Source organism: Geotrypetes seraphini, chromosome 2 (genome assembly GCF_902459505.1).
Source record: "Geotrypetes seraphini chromosome 2, aGeoSer1.1, whole genome shotgun sequence".
Lineage (NCBI taxonomy): Eukaryota > Metazoa > Chordata > Amphibia > Gymnophiona > Dermophiidae > Geotrypetes > Geotrypetes seraphini.
Window position 1 is genome coordinate 19,440,770 of NC_047085.1, and position 24,363 is coordinate 19,465,132.

A 24,363-nucleotide genomic window follows, 5' to 3' on the forward strand; every position below is an offset into this window, starting at 1 on the left:
CCCATTAATGTTACGGGCTATAAGACTAGTAATTACATAAGTGAATAAAAAGCTTCAAAAATTTGCATATGCCCATCAAGAAAAACAAAAAATAAAAATTATGTACAATACAGACCCCTCATTATTATTATGCAGAAAGCCATGGTGAAAGAGCCTGAGTGATCTTTGAGAGTAAAACCAGTGTACATCCAGTCAGCCACATTTTAAAGGTACAACAACTCTTTGTTGATTCACAAACCTGAGCTTGATTGGTTTTCTTCTTTCTTTACTGATCGGAATTCCAAGGTTGTTTTCAATTCAACTTCTTCAGACTCTATAACGACTGAATACGGTATTCCACAAGACTCAATTCTATCCCCTTTACTTTTTAATGTGTTCTTAGCCCTTCTCCTAACTCTATTGGTTTTACAACATTCGCCTACGCCAGGGGTAGGGAACTTCTGTCCTCGAGAGCCGTATTCCAGTCAGGTTTTCAGGATTTTCTCAATGAATATGCATGAGATCTATTTGCATGCACTGCTTTCAATGCATATTCATTGGGGAAATCTTGAAAACCCGACTGGAATACAGCTCTCGAGGACCGGAGTTCCCTACCCCTGGCCTACGCGGACGATGTCCAACTAGTTCATCCAATAGACCTAAACAACTTGAATGAAATTACTCTCATTAATCAAAAACTAGAAAAGATTAACTCTTGGCTTGATGCACATATGCTCTCCTTGAACGCAAATAAGTCGAAATTAATGATTTTTCCATTCAAAGATGGCCTTTCTCTTCAAACCCCTCCCAAACTCAAAAATCTACCTATCAAAGTAGTACCTTCTTTAAAGTTATTGGGAGTCACATTCGATTGTAAACTTATTTATCACTTACATATTAGTACTGTGGTCCAATGTTGCTTCTATCGATTGCGCATGATTAAAGCTTTAGCAAAATTGTTAGAGCCCGCGTCCCTGAACATTTTAATCCACTCCCTTGTTATTTCATGCATAGATTACTGCAACGCCCTCCTCAAAGGCATAACAAAAAAGGAAATTAGAAGACTCCAAATAGTAAAAATTACGGCAGTAAAAATTATATTTAATGCAAAAAAATACAACCATGTTACTCCTCTTTTACATAAAGCTCATTGGTTACCAATAGAACATAGGATCAACTGGAGAGTTTGCTACCTTGCCTTTCCTGGGACACCCGGAGGAGACTTTGCCTTGCTGCCCTGAGTCTCCTGCAACAGCGGTTAAGCATTTTGTTGGCTGCATCGGGCAGGCACTTGCAGAGACGGACCCCCTGACGTCATTGGGTCCGTCTCCACAAATTACTTTAAATTTCATACCACTGCCGTGGTTCTTTGGGAGTTTGCTATCTTGCCTTTCCTGGGACACCCGGAGGAGACTTTGCCTTGCTGCCCTGAGTCTCCCGCAACAGCGATTAAGCATTTTGTTGGTTGCATCGGGCAGGCACTTGCAGAGACGGACCCCCTGACGTCTTTGGGTCCGTCTCCACAAATTACTTTAATTTCCATACCGCTGCTGCGGTTGCGGCCACAGGGCGCAGCCAAAGGGGCGCACCCAAAGGGGCAGGTCCCGCCCCTTGGGAGCTCCTTGGAGCAACATGGAGCCGAGGAGCAGGAAATCAGGCTGTATAAATATTTACTAGCCAGACTATGGGGAAGAGAAAGATTAAGCCTAAGAGCTCAACACCTGCGTTATCTGGTCCCATGGATAGGCATTTGACATTTCCTATGAACAATCCTCCACAAACTTTATCGGATATGACATCTCCCATATCGGGGGCATCAATGAGTTCCCCTCGAAAGAACTCCCCCCCTTCATCCAGTATTAGGTGATAGCAGGAAAGATATTCCCGCTATTTCCACTGAATATGTGGTACCCTCTATTCAGACAAGTGAACTAGCTTTTAGTGAGATACCTAAACCACTTGACTTTTCAAGTGTAGCAGAGGATCAACCACTGGCAGTGGAAACACAGGATATTACCCTTAAATATTTGTGGTTAGGTATATCTAGAGTTGAAGGGATTCTCGGAGAAACAGTGAAACAAACATTAGACTTTTCACAATCTGTGTCTCAAAAATTTGAAAATGTGGACTCTAATTTGAATTGTTTGGATAAAAGATTAAATGTGGTTGAAACACAAAGTAATACACTCCAAGCTATCTCAGCATCTGCCGTTAAGGATTTTACGGTATTACACCCAAAAATGGAAATGATGGAAAATGTTTATAGAGCGAGAAATCTCCGCTTGGTTAATTTCCCAGTAACTCATCTATTGACTCCTGAAATTTTGCTAAGGAAATATTTTAAAGAAATACTGGGATTACCCAATGCGGAAACTTTTTCAATAAATAATTATTATTATGTTCCGCAAAAGAAAATACAATCCGCCCAGGAGGTGGACCATCTGGTTACTAATGAAATAAATCTGACAGAGTTCTTGGAGGATAGTCAGGATGTGATCCAGACTAGGTCCACTCTGGTAATAAGGTGCATGAGTGAGATGGATAAAATGTTAATAATGAAAACCTACTTTAAAAATAGGCTGACAAAATTTTGTGGAGATTTGGTTCGGATTTTTCCTGATGTATCAAGAGCTACGCAATTAAGAAGGAAAGAATTTCTAAAACTAAAAACAAGGGTCTTAGCTCTTGATGCATCATACTACTTAAAATTTCCATGTAAATGTCTTGTTAAACTACAAAATGTAGACTCTAGCACTCAAATTCTCCAATTTTCAAATGAAGATATGAACAAATATCTAATTTAGCTGAAAGAAGTTATCAAACAGCCTTAGTTAACTTCATTTAATACACTTTTGATATATGTTCACTGGTCCTCAGCGGGCCACCACACACTCAAATACATTCATAGTGAATGGCTTTACGCTCCCACTCGTCATTGGAACCAGCCCGATTTTGTATTAAATTTGACTTGCATTAATAACGGTAATATATAAATACTAAAAGTACTTAGCTTCTAGTAGTAAGCTGTGCAGGGAGAATGTATTCTAAGTATCAACATGTTTCGCCCGTTAAACTCATTGGGCTTCATCAAGATGTATACTCCCTTTAAATGAACTTGTAGCCACCATTGCAGAAACATTTGGCATGACCCTCGTAGCGATCCCACATAGGTATCCCATTTATTCTTGAAGTCTGAGATGCTGTGTGCCTCGATCACCTGCACTGGAAGCTTGTTCCAATGCTCAATCACTCTCTCCGTGAAGAAGTATTTCCTGGTGTCTCCATGAAACTTCCCTCCCCTGAGTTTGAGCGGATGACCTCTTGTGGTCGAGGGTCCCTTCAGAAGAAAGATATCATCTTCCACCTCGACCCGTCCTGTGATGTACTTAAATGTCTCAATCATGTCTCCCCTCTCCCTACGCTCTTCGAGAGTATAGAGCTGCAATTTGCTCAGTCTTTCTTCGTACGGGAGATCCTTTAGCCCCGAGACCATCCTGGTGGCCATCCGCTGAACCGATTCAATTCTAAGCACATCTTTACGGTAATGTGGCCTCCAAAATTGCACACAGTATTCCAGATGAGGTCTCACCATGGTTCTGTACAATGGCATCATGACTTCAGGCTTCCTGTTGACGAAGCTTCTCTTGATACAACCTATCATCTGCCGTGCTTTAGATGAAGCCTTCTCCACTTGAGTGGCTGCTTTCATGTCAGCACTGATGATTACTCCTAAGTCTCATTCTGCCGTAGTCCTGGTTAAAGTTTCTCCATTCAGGGTGTAAGTTCTGTAAGGATTTCCGTTACCGAGATGCATGACCTTACATTTCTTGGCGTTAAAGCCTAGCTGCCAGATCGAGGACCAACTATCTAAAGTACGCAGGTCTTGCTCCATAGCATCCTGTAGATTATAGCCTTTTACTATATTGCATAGTTTGGCGTCATCAGCGAATAAGGTTGCCTTGCCTTGAAGCCCTTGAGTCAGATCCCCAATGAATATGTTGAAGAGGAGTGGGCCCAGGACTGAACCCTGTGGCACTCCGCTAGTCACCTCCGACATTTTAGAGAGGGTACCATTAACCACCACCCTCTGAAGTCTGCCACTAAGCCAATCTTTAACCCATGCAGTTAGAGTCTCTCCTAATCCCATCGATTTCATCTTGTTCAGCAGCCTGCGGTGTGGGACGCTGTCAAACGCTTTGCTGAAGTCCAGGTACACGACGTCCAAGGACTCACCTGAGTCCAGTCTTCTTGTTACCCAGTCAAAGAAGCTGATAAGAATGGACTGGCATGATCTACCCTTGGTAAATCCATGTTGACTGGGATCCCAGAGATTTCCCTCGTTCAGGATCGTATCTAATTTATACTTAATTAGCGTTTCCATGAGTTTACACACTATTGAGGTGAGGCTTACTGGTCTATAGTTCGCAGCCTCAGCCTTACAACCCTTTCTATGTAGAGGAACAACGTTGGCTGTTTTCCAGTCCAATGGAACTTTACCGGTACTTAGTGAGAGATTGAAGAGCACTGCCAACGGTTCCGCCAGAACATCTCTCAATTCTCTGAGCACTCTTGGGTGTAAATTGTCCGGTCCCATGGCCTTGTTTACCTTTAGCCTTGCCAGTTCGTTGTAGATGTCCCCAAGTGTGAACTCAAAATTCTGAAACGGGTCATCCTCGTCTTGTTTTACCTTCAACTTTGGTCCGTGTCCCGGTGCTTCGCAGGTGAAGACTGAGCAGAAATATTCATTTAGTAGTTCTGCTTTTTCTGAATCCGCCACCGCGTAGTTTCCATCCGGTTGTCTAAGGCGTACTATACCATCTGTGTTCCTTTTCCTATCACTGATATACCTAAAGAAGGATTTGTCCCCTTTTTTAATGTTTTGTGCCAGAGTTTCTTCCACTCGAAGTTTGGCTTCCCTAACTGCTGTTTTGACCGCTGCAGATCTGGTCTTATATTCTACTTTAGTTTCTTCTCTCTGCGTATGTTTGTAGGAAAGAAATGCTTTTTTCTTTTCCTTAATGAGGTGTGAAATCTCTTCAGTGAACCATTGGGGTTTGTTGTTTCTTTGCCGTTTATCTACTGATTTTATGTAGCGATTAGTTGCTTTGTGTATGGATGATTTCAAGTACGACCACATAGTTTCCACATTGCCGGTTTCTGCTTGGTCCTGCAGCGTCTGATGAACGAAATCTCCCATGCGTGCGAAGTCGGTGCCCCGGAATTTGAGCACCTTTGTTTTAGTAATTGATTTAGGGGATCCTTTCCCAAGGTTGAACCATACCATGTTATGGTCGCTGGAGGCTAGCGTATTGGAACGAGCTGCCTCAGAGGGTGATTGAGGCCAGCAGCGTGTTAGATTTCAAGAGAAAATGGGATATTCATGTGGGATCTCTAGGAGAGTAAGAATCAGGGAGTAGGTCATTGGTATGGGCAGACTCGATGGGCTATAGCCCTTTTCTGCCGTCAATTTCTATGTTTCTATGTTTCTATGTTTCTATCACCTACCGAGACCTCTGAGACACTTTCCCCGTTGGTGAGTACCAGATCTAGGATCGCCTGAGCCCTAGTGGGCTCCGTTACCATCTGTCTGAGATGTACTCCTTTTATGGAGGTCAAAAGTCTCCTGCTGCTGCTGGTTGTTGCCGAAAATGTGTTCCAGTCTGCATCAGGCATGTTGAAGTCCCCTAGCAGCACAGTGTCGCCCCGTAGAGTGATATTCTCTATGTCTTCAATTAAATCTGTGTCCATGTCTTCCGGTTGTCTTGGAGATCTGTATACCACTCCAAGATACAGGCTTTTTTTGCCATTTCTTGCCAGGTTTACCCAGAGGGACTCCCCGGTATACTTGACGTCAGTGATCCTGGTGGTTTTGATGTCCTGTTTAACGTATAGTGCTACCCCTCCACCTAACCTGCCCTCTCTGTCCTGACGAAGTAGATTGTACCCCGGTATAGCCATATCCCACCCATGTGCGTCCGTGAACCAAGTCTCGGATATTGCCACCACGTCCAGGTTGGCATCTCTTATTTCAGTTTCCAGTTCTAGAATTTTATTGCCTAAACTGTGTGCATTAGCATACATGGCCCTCCACACTTTGTGTTTGCTGAGTCCCTGTAAGGCTATTCCTGACTGAGTCTGTGTGGCTCCTAGAGAACTGTTTGCAAATTGGGTCCTTACCTCGGAAACAGAGTGTCGACTCGTCCCATCAGGATAGTTCCTTTCCACACCAGTATATGAGTAGGTCCCCTCCCCCAACTTACCTAGTTTAAAGCCCTGCGAAGCAGGCGGACTAGTCGGTGTCCAAAGATGTTCTTACCTCTGCTGGTCAAACGGAGTCCGTCTGGTCTACGGTTAATGATTGCCACGCTCCAAACACCGGTTGTAAAAATTTATTCAGCATGAAAGATTGGCTTACCTTAGCCAAGCAGATAGCAACCGTCTCACCTTGACAGTTTTCCTCCCAACTCTACTGCTTCCTAGGGCTTCTCCTCAGCCCACAGCTAGGGAAGGTTTCTCCCTCTGGAGAACTCTTGTCTTAGTGCTTCTCTTGGGGAAGTCTCTTGCTCTGGGCCCTCCCTGACTGACTCCACCCTAGGGTAAATGAATTCTTCCTTGTCTGAGTCCCGCCCCTATGACTCAGCAGGGCTGCTCTACCTACACTAAGGTGGCTTACTCTTCTACTCTGTGAGCTATCACCCCTTGCTGTAACAGCAGTATCAGTAAGAAAATACCCTTCACTCCCTCACACATGGATAAAACGGAAGACTAGTGATAATATTTTAAAAGATCATAGGTTGTTCCTACAGCAGAACGTATCATGTTGTAAAGGTGCCATATTATGTAGCAAAAAAGGAGATTTATTTACCATACATCAAAAAGTCTCTAGAGAAACTGCTGGAGGAGATTGTCAGTGACTCTGGTGGCACCACACTGGAGAACCGATGAAGACGGTATTCAGAAGGAGAGGCGAGTCGGAAGCACGCACAAGAGAAGACCTGGCAGCATAGCGCGGTCCCCGAGTCAGGTGATAGTAAACGCCATAGGGCGTGATAGCTGATGACTCTGGTGGCAAGGAGTTGCACCATGCAAGAGTCCCAGCGACCACTTTAGTGTCAGTGTTTCTGCAAACGTGACTCTGCTCCGTTGATGGGAAATTACTGGGGGTAGGGGGGAATAATGCAGGGGGGAATTGACACCTTGGGTGTACATAATTCTATATTTCTTTCTCAGTTTTTGCAAGAAGGACACTCTCATTGGTGGCGTAGTAAGGGGGGCAGGGGGCGGTCTGCCACGGGCACCATCTTGCATGGGGCACCGGCATCCCTCATCCTCTTCGCTTCTCCTTCCCACTCCTCCCCCTGCCCCCAAGCACCCCTTCCCTTCCCCCGTACCTTTTTCACATGGGCATGAGCAGTTACCAACTTGCTGCTCACATCGGCTTCGGCACACTCTCCAACGTCACTTCTGGGACCCACGTATAGAAGTAACATCAGAGGAAGCGCCAAAGTCAACGCAGGCAGCTGCTCACCGAAGTTAAAAAGGTACAAGGAAGGGGGGAAAGGAAGAGGAGTGGGGCCCCACCGGCTCGGGCGCCGCTCACCTTCGCTATGCCACCGATATGATTGAAGTCTACAAAATCCTGAGTGGAGTAGAACGGGTACATTGGATTGCTTTTTCACTCCGTCAAAAAATACAATGACTAGGGGACACTCGATGAAGTTACAGGGAAATACTTTTAACTCCAATAGGAGGAAATTTTTTTCACTCAGAGAATAGTTAAGCCCTGGAACGCATTGCCAGAGGTTGTGGTAACAGGGGATAGTGTAGTTGGTTTCAAGAAAGGTTTGGACAAGTTCCTGGAGGAAAAGTCCATAGTCTGTTATTGAGAAAGACATGGGGGAAGCCACTGCTTGCCCTGGATCGGTAGCATGGAATGTTGCTACTCTGGGGATTCCAGAATCTTGCTACTCTTTGGGGATTCCACATGGAATGTTGCTACTCTTTGGGATTCTAGAATCTCGTTACTCTTTGGGATTCCAGAATGTCATTACTCTTAGGGATTCTAGAATCTTGCTACTCCTTGGGGTTCTGTATGGAATGTTGCTACTCCTTGAGTTTTGACCAGGTACTGGTGACCTGGATTAGCCACTGTGAGAACGGGCTACTGGGCTTGATGGGCCATTGGTCTGAACCAGTAAGGCTATTCTTATGTTCTTATGTACCACTTATAGCCCAGACATGAAAGTTGAAATATCGTTTACCTTAAAGTCCCAGCTCAAACTCCGAGTTCTCTCATAAACAGAGAAAAGGAGAAGTTATTTGAACTCGAGCCCAGTTTTTTATTTCTAAATTTGTCTACAAGGCCATCGAGTTGGAAAGATTAATACACCATGCTTGATATGTGGCAGAATAAATTCAGCTTTTTCCCGTAAGATCTAATTTAGTGAGAAAAGGGCTCGCACTTTGTCTTTCTGTGCCTGTTGCACTCTGCGTACTTTCTCCACCAAACAGTCCCCAGGGTGTCTTAATAAAGATGCCACGTTGTACCTTTTAATATCTGATAAAACACATTTTCCTGCTGGAAGTGGGGCCATTAATTCTTTTAACGGCAATCCAGGCTTTTCTCCTCTCCAGAAACACCAAGGAAAATCAGTATTTATTAGCATCGTAGAAGATTTAAAGATTATTAGTTAGATCCTGCACAGAATGCAAGTGTTCAGCAATATTATCATTTCAGCATGTTGAATTTTGCTACAAAGACAGAACTTATTGTATTCATTGTTAATTACTGGAAGAGGAATGAAGTTCAGGCAAAATAATGGGGTAATTTTGACAAGCTTTTTTCACGCGACAAAACATGCTTTACACATTCTTCCCCCATGGCTACGCTCTCTTACAAGTTTCAAGTTTATTTTAACGTAATTTTCCACTTTACAGTACACTATCAAAGCGGTATATTACATTTGCAACACGTCGAAAAGAAAAGGAAAAAGAGGAAATACTGTAACTATGAAAGAAGTGAACAGGATAGGAGAAGAGAAGGCAAAGAGAGGCAGGAAATGGAGACCAGCACTGCAAAACCCCAAACTCCAACCCTAATCAGGCAACAACAAGACTCCTAAGGCCCATAGGCCTTTCGGAAAGTAATTAAAACCGTACTGTTTGACCGATTCATCTCCTAATCAGAAGCCACACTAAACTTATTTTTTCCTTCTGTCTATTCTTCGTGTAATATGTTGTATCTCCACCATTTGCTTTCTGTAATTCGCTGATTGTCCAGCCCTCTTCGATGTGAATCGCCTAGAAGTCATCTGATTATGGCGGTATAGAAGAATAAAGTTATTATTATTATTATTTTATGGTTTTTAGCCTAACCTTAAAGATGGGTAAAGAGAGCCCCACTCGAAGGTCCCCTGGAAATGAATTCTTAACAACCTTAAGCGTGGAATAAAAATAGAGGATCTCTAATTAGAAAACAAAGTGATATAAATCATGGTCTGGTGATTTGGCATAGTAGGTGGTGATTTCGGAGTTCAAATATTTTTATTGATTTTCAATATACAATAAACAAAGAAAAATAGTATACAGTAAGGAATACATTGAGAGATATATATATGCACTAACAGAGTTAGTGCCTCAGTACATTCTAGAGCCATATAAAGACAAGTGAAGCAGAGAATCTTAATAATAATACAGTAATGTGATATCTCAATGTCAAACATATTCTAATCCTGGAGAGGAGGAGGAAATAGTAGAGAGAAGGATATCAGATTGAATGAGATAAGCATACTAGATATTAGGAAGGAAAAAGTAATATCAAAGAGATGGAAATAAAGTAGGGCGGGCATCAACATCTTTAATGAGTATTCCAATATCGACTGTGAGGGACAATAATTCAGAATCAAGCCGTCAGTGAAGTCAACGGCTGTGCAGAAAAATGTTGTATAGGTTCCCAGATGCGAGATATGGCCAGGGCTCTGTTAGAGAACTCCGCAGCTTTGATTTCAACAGGGCTTTCTTCTAGTAGGTGGTGATTTGGTGTAGGATGGGCTGGGGAGGGCATCAATGGGAACTCCACTGACTTGGAACATGAGGATGTTACTGGCCAGCCTTTACGGTAGATGTCCTGCAAATAACAGGATGGTTGGAAGGCAACTTCAGCATTTGGAACCTAAGACGATGCCAGACTTGACAGACTATTGCCCAGACATATCAAAGAGGAGACAAGTTAATTTAATCATGTATTTTTTAATGGGCAGATTGGATGGACCGTTCAGGTCTTTATCTACCATAATTTACTATGTTACTAATTGAGGAGAGATGAACAGATTGGTTTGAGGGGACTTGAAGATGACGAGATGAAGATGAATGAAGAGCCCTCGAGTGGCAATAAGGCCACAGAAATTGAAAAAAAGGTATTCCAGTTGGCTGGAATGAAGAATATTATAAACCAAAAGAAGCAGTTTGTACGTTGATCTGTAAGACGTAGGGAGCCAATATTCTGCCTGCAATAGGGGAGTGATATGATCAAAGCACCCTGCACCTTTAAGAAGATACAAGGTTGCTTCTACACCATGTTGTAGATGACGAATATCTTTGTGTCGGACACCATAAAGAAGAGCATGTAGCAATCTAAATTAGTAACCACCAACATGTGAACAAGAACACGAAGGGCAGATCCCAAAAATAAGCGTTGAACTGAATATAGCATCTGTAGTTTAAATATACAGTTCCTGACTATTCCCGAAATATGGTGACCGGAAGGATAGTGTGGCATCTCACATCATCCCCAGAACCCACGCAGAATGTGGCCTACCAAATGAATAGGATGCATTAGAGATGGAGCCTCTAAACAATTAAGAAGGACAATGGAACATTAATCCAAATTAAGCTTAAGTTTACGTCTAATAAGTCACCAGCTCTTCAAAGCTCAGATTGATACTGTTCTCTATGCAGCCTGTCTTGCCCCTTATCTTATCTAGGTTAGGTTACTTTTTCCCTTTTCAGATCTCAGATTATTCCTTCTCAGTCTTGTAATCCCAGACCTTGATTACTGCAATCCCCATTATATAGATCTGCCATTGTATGCCCTTAGAAGACTACAACTGGCTCAATCCAAAAATAGCGTACTGGATGAGAACTTCAATATAGGTACAGCATGAAAGAGTTAATTCAAACGTGAGAAGGAGGAAAAAGGCCTCGGAAAAAAAACAGTACATGCCAGCCGCCATAGTAGCTCAAAGCCAGACCAACCAATACCTCGTAGGCATAAAAAACCCTCCTTTGTGTGTTTTAAAATAGTTCTATACAATGCAATCAAGAGAGTGTGGTGCAGGGAGAGACACTCGATTGCGCCCCCTGGAGAGAGGATTGACAGGTGATCACACCCTGAGGCAGCATGGATTTCTGAAATGCTGGCCACTGTTGGTGCTCCAATCCTCGGCACAAGATAAACAGGTTTTTTTTCACTGTTATCTTGTTCATTCCTTAATTGCATTGCACAGAGCTATTTTAAAACACACAAAATCCTCATTCTATTTTTGTTGTCAGTAATGGTTGACGGTGTGTCTATAAGCACTGAAACGTGCCCTCGGGTTTTGGATTGTTTCATCAGTGCAGCCCCTCTTTGGAACGTCTTTCCCGTGTGAGTAGCTGTAGGGTTCTGCGGCTTGCGCCGGCACAGTGGGCGTCAGGGTGTCTTGCAGGGATTTGTGGCTGACACAAAAGACTGCATTTATTACAGTGCTAGTTATATCAGCACTTATCATTTGCGCTTCCAGGGTGATCTGTCAAATGCGTGCATGACAATTGCGCCCCCGAGAAATGCGCTCTGACAATTGTGGGCACGACAAATGCGCGCACTGAATGGGAGGTGGCCCGTCAAATGCACCCCGATGGTGGATACTATTTTGTCTTTTTGAGGGTTATAAAGTAACCCTCTTTTTTGAGGGGGTGGGTGGGTGGGGGGACCCTCCCCCCCCCCTCCACTACACTTAAATGATTCCCTTGGTATCTAGTGTTAGGGTAAGGTTTACATCATGATTATGGGAACCCTTTACACCAGTGTTCTTCAATCTTTTTACACCTATCGACCGGCAGAAATAAAAGAATTATTCTGTGGACCGGCATCGGTCCATGGACCGGCGGTTGAAGAACACTGGGCTAAGTCGTGGTCCAGACCCCGCCCATCTCTACCCAATCTCCACCCCAGACCCCGCCCCCATAATAGTACTAATTGTAACACTATTTTTTCCATTCATTTTTCACAGATACACAATATAATCTTATTAACAATACATAAATGTTTTTGTTTTTTTTTATTAATTCTTTATTCATTTTCAAAAATACATTAAGTGTTAAATATATTCATTCATATTAACAATAATGTAATGTAAGTTATGCAATGTACTGGAATAATAAGGTAAAATAAGGTAAAATAAGGTAAAATAACATAAAATAACTCTACGTAAAGTCTTGTAATATCATGTAATGTAAGTTATGCAATGTACTGGAATAATAAGGTAAAATAACATAAAATAACTCTACGTAAAGTCTTGTAAAGTTATGTAAGATAAATTATGTAAGATAAATTATGTAAACTTAATGCAAGTTATGCAAGCACGGTAAGGATAATGTAAAGTAACACAAAGTAACTCCACGTAAAGTTATGTAAAGTTATCTACGAAAAGTTATGTAAAGTTAGGTATGCAAAGTTTGTAAAGTTATACAAATAATTGTATTGTCATCGCCTGGAAATGACCAGCCATCTTCTAATGTAATCCGCTTAGAACCGCAAGGCACAAGCGGAATAGAAATCACTAATGTAATGTAATGTAAATACATCACTTACAAACAATCATTGATATATTTCATAAATTCTTATCCCTTCCCCTTTCCCATCCCTCCCTCCCATATATTCCATTATCATATAAAACATATAATAATAAACTTCCCCCCCTCCCTATACCTTAAGTTGATAAATATAAGGGAAACGAATTCAAATTAATCTTTACAATACTTTGTCAATGGTTTCCACACATCCTGAAACTTCTTAAAATATCCCCGTTGTAATGCAATAAACCTTTCCATTTTATAGATATGGCATAAAGAATTCCACCAGAAGTTGTAATTTAATCTCCTCCAATCCTTCCAATTATATGTAATTTGCTGAACGGCAACACCAGTCATTATGAGTAGTAATTTATTATTATTCGCAGAAATCTGACTTTTTGCTCTCATTTCCATACCAAATATCACAGTATCATAGGATAATGCCACTGGGTTAATTAATAAATTATTAATTTGGTCCCAAATTTATTTCCAAAAATTCATAATACATGGGCAATGAAACAATAAATGATCTAAAGTTCCTACTTCTAGATGACAATGACAACATCTATTAGACAAAGAACTATCTAATTTTTGCAACCTAACAGGGGTCCACAACGCTCTATGCAACAGAAAAAACCAAGTTTGTCTCATAGATGCTGACAACGTACATTTCATCCTCCAAGACCAAATTCGTGGCCATTGAGATGCAGTCATTTCATGCTTAATCTCAATGCTCCAAATATCTTTTAAACCAGTTTTTAATTTCTTTTTATTAAATCCACATAACATTTTGTACCACTGGGCGGCCTGGTGACCCAAGAAGTCTGTCTGAAAACACAGAAACTCCAAACTATAATGATTATTAAGGTTTTTCCAATCAGGGAACCCCGCCTGAATGCCATGCTTCAGTTGCAACCATCTAAAATTATCTGAGTTTTTAAGACCAAATTTATGTTGCAATTGTGAAAATTCAAGCATAGCACCATTAGAAATAACATCATCCAATATTCGTAGTCAGAGCCGGACCAGAAGATATTCGCGGTATTTCACCATTCGCGGTCCGGCTCTGCCCCTATCCCCCCGCGAATCCGGAGGGAGACGTGTACAATCTATCCAACCCCATGGTGTAAACAAAATAAATAAAAAAGACTTTTCCTCTCTTTTAGGTCCTAGTTCACACTTGATATCAAACACCAACTTGGATAGAGTACACATTGCAAATCAGACATATTGTAATCACAAAATAGGAAATAAAATTATTTTTTCTACCTTTTGTTGTCTGGTCATTATTCAAATCATGTTGGTCCCAGGCTCTGGTTTCTGATTGGCTTCTGGTAACTCACTTGCCAGAGTCTCCTGCCCATTTGTATGTTTTTCCCCCTTCTTTCTATTGTCCTTTGGCTTTCTGGTCTCACCTTCAAAGCAGCCTGCAGAGAATCACCTGTCAGCTGTGGCAATTCTAGCATGCTGCCATCAGCTTCTGCAGCACGTTCCCTCTGCCACGGTCCTGCCCCTCCTCTGACGTACAGGACTGTGGCAGAGGGAACGTGCTGCTGAGGCCAACGGCAGCCTGCTAGGATCGCTACAGCCGACCACCAATCCTCTGCAGGCTGCTTTGAAGGTGAGACCGGGAAGCCGGAAGAGAGATGGTGGCCAATGAGGGAACAAACAGAAAGGGTATTTTCTCGTGGGCCAAATCTAATGCCTTGCAGGCCATATTTGGCACCCCTACTCTAAGGGGTGCTGAAAAATGTATGCTAGGCGCAATTCTATATATGGTGCTCCAAGTTAAGTGCCACCTGTGCAAAAAAAAAAAAAAAAAAAAGCATGCTGATCAATTGGTGCAAATTTCTGTACCAATATTATGTGAAAATTGACATCAGCACTGTCATTGGCATGTACGTAATGTGTGATGATGTCAACAGTGCGAGGACAGTAAAAAATATGGCATTAACCTGAATGCATACACAGATAAACTTGTGTTCTAAATATTGTCATTATATCCCATATAATAAAATGTTAGCGGCGCATGCGGCCCAAAATTAGAATACCTGCCTACCCTTTTCACACTACCCACAGGCTCTGCTCTGCACCTCGGCATCATTATCGATTCTTCCCTCTCCCTCAACGATCACCTCAATTCCTTGGCAAAATCATGCTTTTCAGCCTCCACATGCTGAGGAAAGTAAGATCCTACTTTCACCAAAAACATTTCGCCATCCTTGTACAATCCACCATCCTCTCCAAACTCGACTACTGTAATGCCATTTATTTATGCCTAACAAAAAAAAGTCTCCACAGACTCCAGCTTATCCAAATTACCGCAGCCAAGTTGATTTTTGCAAAACGCAAATTCGACCACGTCTCCCCACTACTTACCAATCTTCACTGGCTTCCAGTGCTTTCCAGAATTCATTTCAAATGCTCCTGTCTGGCTTTCAAGATCATTCATGGCATCCTTCCGCCCCTAATCCCACTATCTTTTAATGCCTCAAGGCCTGCTACCACCAGATCCGCCCACAGACATAAACTATCCTTCCCCTCTCTACACGGTATTCTCTACGCAGGCAAACTGGGAAAGTCCCTTCTCTCCAAAATCACGGGCCTTTGGAACGATCTCACTATCCTGCTGCGGAACCTGGGCTCCCTCCAATTATTCCGCAAACAACTGAAAACCTGGCTCTTTTCTAACATATAATCATTTTTTCTAACATAAGATCTTTTCTTCTCCTGTTTATATTCCCTCTATTCATATACTCTTGTAAATCTCTCTCCTCTCTTCTTATATTTTTAAGCTTTGTAAACCGTGCCGAGCTCCACTTCCGTGGAGATGATGCGGTATATAAACTTAAGGCTTAGTTTAGTTTAGTGATCCCTGCCGCTGTGGTGTGTGATCCGTGGCCGTGTTCCATTTTAGAACCCGGCCAGGGATCACTATGGCCACTCCCCTCCTCCCGCCCTCACTCACCAACCCGAAGCAAGCCTCCTCCCACCCTCGCTCACCAACCCGAAGCAAGCTTCCTCCCGCCCTCGCTCACCGCTGCTGCCGCTGATCCTCCTCTTCGGGGCAGCCTGCAATTGTGGCCGGCTTTGGCGGGCCTCGCAGGCCGCTTTCCGGCCTCGGTGGCATGTTCCCTCTGACGCATGGGATCGCGTCGGGAGGGAGCGTGCTTCCGGGTTGGGGAGTGGCCTGCGAGGTTCGCTGGGGCCGGCCACTATGATCGCGGCCTGCTTTGAAGAGGAGCGGGCCAGAAGATGCCGGGATGGAGGGAGGGTAAGCAGGGGGATCAATACAGGGGGCCTGAGGGAGAGGGAAAGGGGGCTGCTTTGGGGGGAGGGGGTGCTGAGGAGAGACAGAAGGGGCCATGGAGAGAAAGGGAGAGGGAAAGGGGGCTGCTTTGGGGGGGAGGTGTGCTGGGGACAGACAGTTTTGCTCATGTCGAACGGCAGTGGCTGACAGGAGGAGACAGAGGTGAGATGATGGATTGATGGGAGATAGAGAGAAGGGAGATGCTGGACTGTTGGGGGGATAGACAGAGGGGAGATTCTGCTCTGGTAGGGGGTGGGGAAAGGAAGGGTGGCCTACTGCTGTACAGGGAGAGCAGGAAGAGGTGCTGATGGATAGGGGGGGGGAAGGAAGGGAGGTCTACTGCTGGACAGGGGGAGCAGGAAGGAAGTGATGATGGACAGGGGGGAGGTAAAACAAAGGGAGAAGGGCTGCTGCTGGATAAGGGGAACAGTGAAGGGGTGGTGGTGGTGGACACAGGGGAGGTAAAAGGAAGGGAGAATGGATAGGGGGAGCATGCAAGGGGTGGTGGTGGACAGCCAAAAGAAAGAAAGAAAGACAGAAATACAGAAAGGGGCTAAGGAGACAGAGAGAGAAAAATATAAAGACAGACACATACACACATATTCTAGCACCCATTAATGTAACGGGCTATAAAGCTAGTGAAGAATATACAATGTTAAGAACACCAGTAGCTAAAAAGTCATTAGCACTTTTTTGGGGGAGGCGAGTTCTTCAACAGGGACAAGTCTTTAGGAGAGCTCCGTGTCGTTATATAGTATTATGACAATATTTAGAACCCAAGGATTGTTTGTGCATTTCATCTGATTTCGCGTGTTCACTTTAAGCCATTTGTCCCTGAATTATACATATTAGCCTGAATGCAGCCAAATTTATTTGAGACGGATAACCCTGCTGTTAGGCCAGGTTAATTCATAAAAAATCAAAAAGGCTCGTCCTCATCCCTGGACACAGGAGGAGGTCATTAAGGCGTCCGCACCATCGAGACAAGCAGACTCCGGACTCTCCGTGCGAGACACACTCATCTGCGGCTGCCGCTGGTCCTCTTCCATCGACCCTGCGCCACATGGTACGCAGTTCAAAAGCTTCGCCCCGGCACGAGTGGCAACACCATCCCCCCCACCAATTTTTTTCCTCGATGTCGTCTGTGCGCAGGTACTCCCAGCAATTCCGGGCCAGCAAAAAGGCTGTAGGAATACACCACAACTATTAGCATTCAGAGAATATTCGTGGGCTTCGATCGGAGCTCGGCGGTTAAGCTCCCATCTTGGACTGGTGACATGACACAGGAGGAGGTCATATTTGCATTAAGAACATAATGGTCCATCAAGCCCAGTAGCCCGTTCTCACGGTGTCCAATCCAGGTCCCTAGTACCTAGCCAAAGCCCAAAGAATAGCAACATTCCATCATCTCAAAGAATAGCAAGATTCCGGAACCCCAATGAGAGCAACATTCCAGAGCTGAGATTGTGATGTCATAATGCCTCATTCCACAGTGCCTCAAAGTCAACCTCATCAGCGATGTTACAGTGGCTTGATTGTCCTATACTTGGCTCACGTAAGAATATAAGAATTCTAAAATTCAAAATAAGGGTAGATCCCTTTCATGGAAGAGGTGGCAGCGGGCGGGTGTGTGGTTTGTTCATCAATTGATCTCCTCCTCTTCATTTGTCCCATTTGATACTTTTTGTTCTGTAAACTCACTCCCATCCTCTGTATATCCTCAATGGCTTACGCTTACTAGAATACTATCTAATGTGCAAATGCGCCCTGACTTTATGACCTCTCATCAAACTATTCGTCACTGGTCTACCTTGGCTTTACTGAAAGGTAGGGCAATATCTCTTTTTTATAGTATCTTAAGAGATCACACCTTCACTTTTACGCCTCAATCCATGAACCACTGGGGCTCTATCTTAAAGACCAAGCTTTCTGAAATAGATTGGGAACTCTTCTGGTCATCTACAAATCGTCCTCTATTATCCTCAAGAGTCTCGCAATCAATGTTCTTTGTTATGTGGAATGCAGTATGGACTCCGTTTCGAATGTGGAAAGCGAAACTGAAACAAGATCCTACCTGTTGGAACTGTTTGAAAGAGCCTGGAACTCTTGATCACATGCTTCTTCACTGCACTATGGTTCATTCCTTTTGGATTCGTATCTGGGACACCATAAAATCTATTACCAAATGTTCAGAACCTATTTCCATGGACATTATAATCCTTCGTTCTCAACACCCTTGCTTCGCACTATCAAACTGTCCTCCCAAACTCATTGACACCATGTTTGTGACAGCTCTTATGCACATTTTAAAAAATTGGAAATCATCTACATTACTAGACTACACCTTTTGGTGGAACTCTTTGAGCATGTACCATAAATTTGAATCATATGCATATGAAAAGAACATGATATCTCGTTTCTCTACAAAATTGATGCGAAATAAATCACCTTGGTCGTTCTTAGATTCATATGTTCATTCTGCCTCGTAGACACTTCTACCTCTCTTTTTCTCCCTCTTTCTCTTTCTCCTTCTTTACCTTTCTTTTTTCTTTTACTTCATCCTCACTTTCTTTTTTCTTTTACTTCATCCTCTCTGCTTATCTACGCTTTCTATTTCTTTTCTTAGCAGTTTCAAATACTCTGAATTCTTCTTAATAATTTGTTATATGCAAATGAATGCAATTACGGTTTCTTTTGTTTCTACATCACTATTTCTTATTCAATTTTCATGTACTTGAACACTTGAACTGCTTTCTGTATATTATTTATAATATTCAATAAAATTATTGAACTCAAAAAAAAAAAAAAAAAAAAAAAAAAGAATATAAGAATGGCCTTAATGGGTCAGACCAAAGGTCCATCAAGCCTAGTAGCCCGTTCTAACGGTAGCCAATCCAGGTCACTAATACTTGGCCAAAACCAAAGGAATTGTCAGAGACTGACCACCTCCTATAGCATGGAGGCATCCTTCCCTAGGGAGGTGAAGTGTAGGGCTCCTGATTGCATGTAACTGCTGTGACCCCAGTACAAGAAGGCACTGTTTGTATTTGGCAGTATAGCGAGGGAAGGAAGTGCCTAGGGCAGTGACACCTGACTTCACCGAGCTCTTTTCCCTGCTTTTCCTGCCTCTTGCTCCTTCCCCAAAACGTGTGCTTCTCCCTAGCACCTCTTAAAATCTTCACCACCAGCAGCGAACAGCATCCCCAACCTGCTGGCCTCGGCTCTCCCTCTGATGTCACTTCCCGATCTCAGAACCAGGAAGTGACGTGAGAGGGAGGGCTGAGCTAGCATGAGCAGTGGGTGGAGATGCTTCCTGTGAAGATTTCATGGGGTAGGGTTGGGCAGAGAGGAGGAGAGGTGCTGGTGTCCCTGCCAAGATGGCACCTGGGACAATCTGTGGCAATGGATGGTGAAGTGAATAGCTCAATGTGACAGCTGAGCAGTGGTGGGATTTGCCCCAGCCCCTCCAAATATCAAGACCACTAGGCTATTACTACAGCCCCCCGCTCCCCACGGTGTGGAAATATGGGCATGGTATAGAATCTGGGGGAGTGCAGATAGGGGACCCGGCAATCATTAATGCCCTTGAAGTGCCAAAGTGACATGTACCTCTAGGAGCCAGCTTATAAAACTGTCCTAAAACTGGGTCAGGGTACTTCAGTTTTAAAAAAGCAATAGATCTCTTGGCACTTAAAGAGGTCCAACTGTCCCATTGTTCTTCTGCATTAAAGTGCTGAAGATATAAAATGCTTTAATTGCACCGTTTGATCCTAATGCCTTAATGAATGGAAAAGCTTTTAAAAGGTTTCAACTCCATTACAAGCCTTCGTTGACACGGCAAACCAATTAACCTTAGAACTTACGGCCCGTAACATCAGAAGAACTTCTTGATGCAATTATAGCTCTTTAATTGCTGTTTTCCGTGTCATTTGCTTTTTTTTTTAATGTATTTATATGTCAGTGATACCGCAACTTCTGTCAGTAGCTCCTTATTATTTGACCTGTTCATGTGTGGGTTGAACCTTTGGGTTCATCGGAGAATGCATCAGTCAACAGCATGCTTGACTAGGTTTGTTGTTCTCCATTGAGAGGGCTGTAAGCAAATCGGCAAACTCAAAGCAAGACAGCGCAGGCCGGCACAGTAAATGCTCTGATGCTCATAGGAACTGAATTAACGTCAAAGCATTTGCCGCTCGGCCCTTGGCTGCACCGCTTTGTGAAATGGGCCTAAATAAATTGAAAGAGCATTTAGGAGAAAATAATACAATCGCCCTGTAACAGCACGAGTGGATGGGGTCCGGCTTGGTACCCAAACAGCCAGGCACCAGCATAGAAGAAAAAGGAAAATTATTAACTCAAAGGGAAAAAAAAATCCGGCACCCTGTTACTTCACAGGGTCAGGTATACATAAGGTGACCATATGTCCTGTTTTGAACGGGACAGTCTCTTTTTAATATCCCCTGTCCCGTTGTCCCCACTCACAGCTTCAGGATGACGAAATGTCCCGTTTTCAGAGAGGGCGTCCTGAGGATGTGAGTGAGGACAACGGGACAGGGAATCGCAGCCTGGATTCGGCAGTGGCAACATCATTGCTCGGGCCCCACTGACCCTCCTATCTCTCCCCCCCAAACAAAACTTCCGACCCTCCCAGCGAGATGACTGAGCAGCAAATCTCCCTCCAGTAGCGTCGGCAGCTGCAGCACGCTAAACAGGCTGCTTCGCGGCTTTCTCCTGCCGGTGAGTCCCTCTGCCGCATCATTGATGACATCATCAGTGACGCTTCACCGGCAGGAGAAAGCCGCGAAGCAGCCTAATTAGCGTGCTGCGACTGCCGACGCTACTGGAAGGAGGGTTGCTGCTCGGTAATCTCGTTGGGAGGGTCGGAAGGGTTCGCTTGGGGGGAGAAGCGGTCTGCTTCGGTGCTCCAAGGCCTGGTGCCATTACCTTCTTCAGGCAGCAGCAGCGTTTACAATTCGCTGCTGTTGCTGGCTTCAGGTCTTCCTCTCTGCCAGGTCCTGCCTACTTCCTGTTTTCATGAAGACAGGACCCGACAGAGAGGAAGGCCTGAAGCTGGCAACAGCAGTGAATTGTGAATGCTGCTGTTACTCAATGAAGTTCAGGACACCAGGCCTTGGGTGACAGAAGGAGGAAAGGGAGCAGAGGGGGAGAGAATTGGGGAGAGTGTTGCTGTACCCAACTGGAGGGAATGAAAGGAGATGCCAGGGCATGGAGGGAAGGAGGAAGGTATGCCAGACCAAGGGAAAAGGAAGGGGAAAAGGAAGGAGATGTCAGAGCATGGAGGGGGAGGGAGAGATGGAAGAAAAGGAAAGGAGAGAGATGCCGGGAATCAGGGAAGGGATGATGCCAGACTGTGGGGTGGGAAGGAAAGAAAGGAGAAGAGAGCGATGCCAGAGCATAGGGGAGGGGGTTGTGACAGAGAGAGAAAAACGGAGAGGTGACAGAGCTGAAATCAATCATGTACAAATGAGAGAAGGGGCACGGGATACATAGTTTATGGAAGGAGCATAGAAAGAGGTTAAGATGCCATATGGAAGAGAGAGAGAGAGAGGGCGGACACTGGATGGAAAGAGCACAGAGGGCAGTGAATGGAAGGGGCAAGATAGAGGGTGAACAGTAGATGGAAAGGGTAGAGAGAGGGAAACAGACACTGAATTGAAGTGTGGGGAGAGGAGGGACAGCCGCTGAATGGAAGTGTGAGTGACATGGGGAGCAGATGCTGGAAGGAAGTAGGGAGGAGAAAGAAAAAAAAGGGCACATGCAGGATTGAGGGAAGAGGATAGAGTTAGTTACTGGGTGAGGGAAATGAGGTGGCAAGCTATAAGTAGACACAGTGAAAGAGGGAAATTGAGGACTGAATAGTAAAAAAGAATTTAGACAGAGGCAGAAAACAAATTGAGAAGGAACAACAGGAGGAAGGGAGCAGAGAGAGAGAGAGATATGCCAGAGCAGGGGGGAAGGAGAGGAGACAGATACCAGACCAATGGGGGTGAAAGGAGAGATGGAATGGGAGGCATACAGTTTCTGTAAGGCGCATAGAAGGAGAGAAGATGCCATATAGGGGCAGAGAGATGGCTGACAGTGGATGGAAGGAAGAGAGTAACAAGAAGATGAGGAAAGCAGAAACCAGAGAAGACAAAGGTAGAACAAAAATTTTCTATTTATTTATTGCTTTAGGAGACATGTGTCACTGTTTCTGTGGTGTTGCATTTTATGCAGAGTCCAGCTTCTTGCTGGTTCAATTTAACCTTTGTCTATGTATTTCTATTTTTCCCCCCTTTTACAAAACTGTGGAGTGTTTTTTAGCACCAGCCTTGGTGGTAACAGTTTTACAATGGGTGCATTGATGTTGTACTGCTCACTGCAGTATGTAAGATGCTGCCTTTTCCTAGGTACTCATGTGTGACGTGTGGCTTGTTACTAAAAATCATGTTTTTCATACAGATGGGAGGGGGGTGCCAAAAAATGATGGGCCCCGGGTGTCACACATGCTAGGTATGCTACTGGCCAGGCACGTGCCCACAAGCCTTCCTCCGATGTCAATTCTGACATCAGAGAGAAGGTCTGGTCCAGCCAAGCAGCGATTGGCTGCATGTGCCTGGCCCTTCCCTTCCTGAAGTTGCAGTGGCGGGGGATGGGGAGCAGCAGCAGCTGCGGGCAGCAGTCAGCCTACATATCCCCTGACCTACAGGATGGGCAATTTTTGGGGAGGCCATGGCCCCTGTGGCCCCCACCCGTTCTGACGCCTATGATTTGTACTGTGAGGAGAAATTAAATAACTGCGCCCTAAGTTCTAACTATCAATTTGTAATTTAAGCTCTGTGTCATTTTGTGTATGTTACTTTTGTGAATAGGCAGTTGATAAATTTTTTAAATAAATAAATTACAAATGCCTAAGTTTCTGCAATGTGACTGACATTATAATAGGCACCTGATTGGTCGTTTATCATTTTTAGTTGCCAATTACAGAATCTGTCCCAAAATGCCTAACTTAAAAATGAAATTACTTTCCTGTGGGCTTTAGAATCATCGGGGTAAAAGACCCTGGAAAGACAGATTTAGGGAGAAACTTGATTTTTTTTTTTTTTCTCCACTTGCACATGCCACCAACGTGAAACCAAAACTGAACTTCTATTTTGACACCCTTCAGCATCCGTAGATTAGGGTTACTAGACGTCCGGATTTCCACAATAAATATGCACGAGATAGATTTGCATGCCAAGGAGGCAGGGCATTGCCTACTCCTGGTCTACCCTAATAAAGAAAAGCAGACTTCTCTGTGTTTTGGTTTGTTTTTCCCTGCCTCACACTTCACAACACACAAATTAGCAAAGGTTCTGGATCTTGAAGACCTTTTCATTTTCCTAGTGCCTCTGGTTTGTCCTTTTTTTTTTTTTACTGGCTCAGTTACTATAAGGCGATTTTAGGGACCTGCCACTTCTTGTACTCTTTCTCTCAGGCACACTCCATAAACATGTTTCTGGAATAAAAGAAATTTCCTCCGAGGGAAGCCCGAGCAGCAGAGTGCAAAATTAAACCGGGTTAGAGAATGGACTCCCAGAGTTATTGACGAAAATGACAGCCGAGGACAATTTGTTCTGCTCTCCAGCAAGGGCTGAATTTTGCATTTCTTTTCTTAACTCACAGAGCGATGGGATTGCAGCTACTGTGTTGGTGAGAGAGCGAGGCAGTCTTTTGTCACGGATTGACAGGCTAATCTGGATACCGAGTTCTATTTTAGTGTTCCACCGTTAAGTCTACACGTGGGAGCATTCAAAACATGTCTTCCTGACACTGTTCCCTCTAAGCTGAGCAGGAGTCCTCCACCCACAGTCTCACCAATAGAGGGTGCTGTTTTACTGTCACATTTTTCAATTGTGAGGGACAGGCAAGTTCTGCAGGACTCCAGGGAACATACCTGTCCTTAGCGACTGAAAATATTCCACCCCCTAGTGGTAGCAATGCAGCTGGAGGACACCTGCTCAGCTTAGAGGGAATCCCAATATTAAAGCAAACAAAACAAAACTGCAGATCTGTACAAGACGTAGGCAAGATTTTATTGTGACAAAATAATTATATGCAAACCCTTTTACCAATCAAGGGACCCGACACGGTCCGTGTTTCGGACAAACCTTCGTCAGGGGTCCATGGTAAAAAAGAGATAACAAAAAAAGTCACAAAAAATTGTAGAGTAGCAGCAAAGTATTAGCCACATCGAGATTCAC